General features: G+C 60.5%; 1 long non-coding RNA gene across 1 annotated transcript in view; it reads left to right on the forward strand.

The window, feature by feature from the left end:
• Positions 1–5,293, forward strand: part of LOC105555508 — a 7,505-nt gene extending 2,212 nt beyond the window's left edge. Inside the window, exon 2 of the long non-coding RNA XR_001008484.1 lies at positions 4,850–5,293. This is a non-coding gene — a long non-coding RNA (uncharacterized LOC105555508). The remainder of the gene's footprint in view (positions 1–4,849) is intronic.
• The last annotated feature ends 690 nt before the right edge of the window (positions 5,294–5,983 follow it).

The raw sequence follows: 5,983 nt of genomic DNA on the forward strand, positions 1-5,983 counted from the left end.
CTTGCAAGGACAGACCAGTTGGCCATGGTGCTGGCTCTTGGGCTTTCTGGAGCAGCTCCCTGGAAGCCTAAGGGGGCTGGGGCAGGGGAGACGCAGGCGTTTGGCCCCCGTGCCCAGCCCCCTCACAGGAGAGTTAGCAGGGCAGACGACAGACCCCAGGCGGGGACTGACTATGGGCTCGGGACAACACTACCTGAAGGGGCAGCAGCCCCCAGGTGAGCAGGGCTGACTCAGTAGCTGCACGGGGCAGTGGGCCTCCAGCCGGGCTGCACTCACAGCTGGCTGTCCTGGCAAGCTCAGGGCTGAGACCAAGGTCTGGGGGTGCGGAGCAGCACCTCCAGGCCTGTTGCCCCAACTCAGCATCTCGGGATCCACTGCCCCAGCACGGGTGCCCTCCCAGGACCTCCACACGGGGACATGGGCTGCCAGACCCATCCCCTGCTGCCATGGCTGGATCCAGGGTCACCTTCCTCTGCAGACTCTCGTGGGCTGGGGGGTGGGAGCATGAGGCTGGGAAATTCAGAAGACCCCGATTGCAGTTCTGGCTGGGCTGCAAATCAGCTGCATCCTGGCAAGTGGGCCCCTGGTGGCCACATGCTCTCAGGCATGTCCCATGTCCATGGCTCCTGCCCGGATGCCCCTCCATGTCTGTGCACCTCCCTGCTGCTACCAGGCCCCAGGCTGAGCGAGAGCGGCCAAGGCCCAGCCTCAGAGCCCACGCTGCCTCCCGGCCTCTCCTACCCCACAGGCCCTGGCCCAGGCTGGTGTCCACGCTCCTCGCTCAGAGCTCTGCCAGCCCGTCCTCCCTGGCTTCCTGCCACTCTCTCTGTGTGTGAGTCACCGGGCAGGAGCCACTGCGCCAAGAAAGGAAGCCAGTAGGGTGGAGAGCGCCCTCAGCGTGTCGTCAGGGGCACCGGCTTGGCCACCTACCGCCAGGCCCCCCGGATGCGTGATGGGGGCTTCTTCTCGGGGTGCACTTGGAGTCACAGACACCCTGGGGCACCGCGAGTGCTTCCGGGGTCCAGGCTTTGGCTGGTGCAGAAGCCTCGGCTGAGGTGCCGCGGAAATCTGCAGGGTCTGGTTTTGGACCTGATTTACGTCTCTGCTCTGTCGCCAAAGTTTTGCCTTTTCCGGAATGTTACAGAAATGAGGTCTCACAGGATGCGGCCCGTCTGGCTTCCTTCACTTAGAAAATACGTTTAGGACTCGCCTGTGCTGTGAAGGGCCAGCGTGTGCCTTTTGCCCCCAAGATCCCGCAGTGTGAGGGGGCCACAGCTGTTTTATCCCCTCGCCGGTGACGGGCACCTGAGTTCTCTCCAGTGTGTAGGGGGTTACAAACACACCCTCTCTCCACATTCACTCCCAGGTTTTGTGTGAATACAGGTTTTCAGTTCATTCGGGTGCACGCCCAGGACAGGTTTACGTTGAGCCCTGGCTCCTCTGACCGGAGGGTCCGCCTGGACAAAGGGGTGGTCACGGAATGTGGGCGAGGAAGTGCAGCAGCCTCAGCGGCACAGTTTCCAGAATGCTCTTCAGAGGCGGCTGCTCGGAAAACCGGAAAACCGGAAAACCGAGGCTCCACAGCACCCACCTGGTGAGCTGACCAATCAGGGCGGGGCCACAGACCCCAGCAGCGGGGAGGCCGTGGTGGCCGCCCCTGGCTTTTCTCAGACAGCAGGGCACCTGTGCAGTTCTGTGGCCACAGCAGTCGCCCCACTGTCGTCCTCGGTTCCAGGGAACCAGGTGGTGTCAGGAAGAGCCGGGGCCACACCACAGAAGCAGGGTCCTCCTGACCCCCTCCCCGACCTCACTACCTGGTTACCCCACCGGGATCGCCTGAGCAAGGAGCTCTCAGGTGAGGGCCAGAAGCACATCTCACTGGCCCCAGGCCCTGAACATGCGGCTTCCAGATAAGTCTCGAAGGCCCTGCCCTGCAGACATGGGACAGGTGGGCTGCCGTGGGCAGGAGCACCAGGGAAGGGACACGGCCCTGCAGACATGGGACAGGTGTTCCAGGCTGGAAAGGCTGCCGTGGGCAGGAGCACCAGGGAAGGGACACGGCCCTGCAGACATGGGACAGGCGTTCCAGGCTGGAGAGGCTGCCGTGGGCAGGAGCACCAGGGAAGGGACATGGCCCTGCAGACATGGGACAGGCGTTCCAGGCTGGAGAGGCTGCCGTGGACATGGCTAGGAGGCTCTGGGGAAGGGACACGGCACGGAGGATGGCCCTGTCTGGTCAGTTCTGTTGTTCCCGGGGATAGAAGGAAAAGCAAATGGTGTCAGAAGACCAATCCAACCGCAGGGCCATGGGTCACTCCAAGGCCTTCCCCACAGGGAAGAAGAGTCCGTGAGAGCATGCAGGGCCTCCAGGCTTCCTGCAGCTGCTGTGACAGGAGCTCATTCTCTCACAGTCCTGAGACCAGAGTCCAAACCAGTATCACTGGGTCAAAGTCAAGGTGCCGGCCACATGCCCCTGGAGGCCACAGGACGTGTCCTTCCTGCCTCCCCCAGCTCCTGGCAGCTGTCCGAGCTCCTTGGCTTGTGGCCACATCACTCAGTCCTTCAGGGTGGAGTCTTCCCCTCTCCCTGCTACGTCTCCTCTGAGTCAGCCGGATCCCTCTGCCTTCCCCTTGTAGGATGCTGGTGATGGCGGTTAGGGCCCTCCCAGGTAACCCAGGGAAATCTCCTTGTTTTAAAATCCTTAATTTAATTGCATTTGCCATCCAGGGAACAGCGGCTCATCGCCTTCCTATTCACAGTTCCAGGGATGAGAAAGGGAATGTGTCTCTGGGGCACTTGCCCTCCTGGTGCACAGGCCAGAGCTCTTCTCATATTTCCCAGCTGGACGCCGTCTGTGGTGTGGGGAAGAGGACGGTTTTGCGAGTTTGGTAAGAAGGCATCACACGTGAGACGCATCCATCCTCGTGTTTTTCTGATGAACGCTCACGGACATTTCCGGTTGGTGATGGTGTCACCTGCGGACATGACTCATTTGTTCCTCGCCCTGGTGCCCTGGCCAGGGCCCCTAACGCTGTGTAGTGGCGCCCGCAGGCCTCTGGGCCTTGTTTCTGCCCCTGAGAGGCACACAAGCGACTCACCGCCCGGCACGTGTGAGCTGACGGTGTGGACGGATGTTCACGCAAACTGGGAGGGCATCTCCTGAGAATGAATTCGTAAGTTTTTTTTTTTTTTAAGCAGAACTCACTGGTGGAGCAGGGAGCCCCTTTGTTTGGGGAAGATCTCCAGAATCAGCACTTTATGGGCAAAAACGTGAAATTAACACCCACTGTTTTTCACAGAGAAAACTGTAAAATGACTGTTGGCTTGTCTACAAATGTTTTAAGCCAGTGAGGTCTGCATGCTGCTTTGTATTTGTTGGACCATCAGTCTCCTAAGGGTCTCTATCCACAGACCGGGTGGGCCAGGGGTACAGTCGTCGGCCAGCATGGGAAGGACACGCAGCCATAGTGCTGACAGACCAGCTAACAAGCCCATGTTAATCTCGTGGGGGTGAGAGGAGGGGCCCGGCGGGCAGGGCTGGAGCCAGCACCCGGCTGTCGGCCCCACGCCATCCCGACTTTGCCTCACAGGCGCGCCGTGGTGCGGCTGCATCTGAGCTCCGGTTCCCAAAGGTGCTTGTCATGGGGCACACATTTCTGCAACATCCAGGTCACAGAGCCCTGAGCCAGGAGCCTGCTGCCAGCCTGGAGCACAGGCCTCCCGCAGGATTAGGGCCTGGGCAAGCCGGACGTGTCCCCGGCCCTCGTCATGCTGCAGGCAGGGTGCCCCGAGGCCCCCCGTTCTCTTCACAGCATTGCAAGACAGCAGTTAGGGCTGCTTGGAGACAAGAAATTCCTTGGAAAACATCACAGCAAAGATTTATTTGCTATTGAACAGTTTGCAAATGTCGTAAAATAACTGGAAATCATCCTGGCCTGGAAAAAATTTCACACAACCGATCCACTAGCCAGGAGCTTTCGGAAAAAGGAGACAGCAGAGGAAAGCCTGGGCCTTTCTCATCCGAAGATCCTCAGGTCCCAGAGGAGATCCGGCTGCGTATTGCTTCGGTTTTGAAAACACAGGTGCCTCCAATCACTCATCCTCTGCAGCAGCAGCAGCTCCCTGACCCCGCAGGTGGGGACGGGCGGGGCTGGCCCACAAAACGAGCAGCCGTCAGGACCCGCAGCCACGCTGCAGCTTCCCATCCATGCTCCACACCCAGCATGGGCGCCTGGGAGGTGTTGTCCTCGCTGTGTTAATGCCCATCACACAGGAACTTGGGGGAGATGCCAGCATGGCACCCAGGGTGGGGTCCCTGTGGAGCAGCCTGCGTGGGGCACCCCTGTGACCCAGGAATGGACTGAAAGCCCACCAGGACAGGACCATGAGCACCGTCCCTCTTGGGTTTCCTGTGAAATTCGGGGTGGGGGTCTGGCCAGTGAAATCTCCAGCGCCAGGGTGCCCATCCAATGCCCAGCTGCCCGTGTGCAGTGTTTGCCAGCTACTGTGGTGTAAATATTCCTGCCTGGCTGATCTCAAAGCAAAGCACTGAGCTAAACTGTACACAGTGACTCTGACAGCACTGCACGGTGGCCCCAACACCTGTGCAGCATGGACTCCCTAAGGACTCGGCAGAGTGAGTTTCAGGGGTGCAACAACAGCTGTGAGGTCCCTGGGGCATCCTCCCGGCCACCTGCCACAAACACGGCCCAGCTTCTCCCTCCTGGAGGTCCCCGCCCCGGGTTCTGCAGAGCCACGTGGTGTCTGTCTGACACCGTCTCCCTTCCAGCTCTGCTCTGAGGCCTGACCGTCCCTGGCCGCCAGCGTCTGCTGACCGTCTCCCTTCCAGCTCTGCTCTGAGGCCTGACCGTCCCTGGCCGCCAAGCGTCTGCTGACTGAGAGCTCCAGCTCCGGAGAGGTGCCCAGTACCTGGTGAGCAGAGGGGTCTGAAGGAGCAGGTGCCTCCTCTTCAGGCACCTGTGGTCACTTCACAGTGAACGAGGCTCCAGCCGGGTGCCCTGAGAAGTGACCAACACCCTACCCAGGAGAAGACGGCACAGCCACGGCCAACGTGGAGCTCTAATTCAGGGCTCTGGCCTCCAGCCCAGTCCTTTTCCTTGAGTAGGGACGACCCTCGCAGTGGCCTCTCCACGTTGCATGGGTGGGGAGCATGTGTGGTGAAGACAGGCAGCCTGCAGGTGCCTGCTATGCCTGAGGGCCACGGCCGATGGAAAGCTCAATCATGAGTGAAAAAAAAGCAAGTGTTTCTGAAAATATAACAAGTCAGTGGAAATTAATTTATCAAAAAGCAATTTAAAGCAGCCTTGCAAGAACATAGATTCGCACTGGCAAGGCCACTGCTCACCTGTGGGCTGTGTCTGTCCGTCCACTCAACAGATCCATGAGTCTCTGCCCAGCGCTGTGCCCAGCCCAGGGGCACCAGCATCCCGAGCTCATGGCCGGGGTGGGGGTCCTAACAGACTCATGTGGGCAGTGAGGGCCAACGTGCTGGCGTGCCAGGCAGCCTTGCAGCGACCACAGCTCTGCTTGACCCTGCGGGGGGACGCTTGTGCAGAGCCGCTGAGCTGCCTGGACGGGGGTCCCAGGCACTGGGCACCCAGGACTCGCCCCACAGCCAAGACGGTGCCACATAGCCTTTTGTCAGGTTCCCAGGATCCACACAGATGTGACCCCCAACCCCGCACGGAGCCCCAGAGCCCTGGAACCCTGGCTGGCAGAGAGAAAAGAGTGAAGGGTTCCTATTCCCCTTTTCTCTTCTGAGACCGGCAGGGCCCCCCGGGCTGCTGTCTTGTGAACCATTGCTCTGCACAGGGCTTTTCTCGGGTGAGAGGTAGGTGGAACTGGCCTGGGAAGCAGCTCTGGCCATCCCTCCCCCACTGTCTTCAGGGAGCCAGGCCCGTGTTACCAGCCCGGTTCTCCCGGGAGAGGCGGGTGGCACACAGCGCCTTCTCCAAGAGGCTCC

This window comes from Mandrillus leucophaeus, unplaced genomic scaffold (assembly GCF_000951045.1).
Source record: "Mandrillus leucophaeus isolate KB7577 unplaced genomic scaffold, Mleu.le_1.0 Scaffold69, whole genome shotgun sequence".
Lineage (NCBI taxonomy): Eukaryota > Metazoa > Chordata > Mammalia > Primates > Cercopithecidae > Mandrillus > Mandrillus leucophaeus.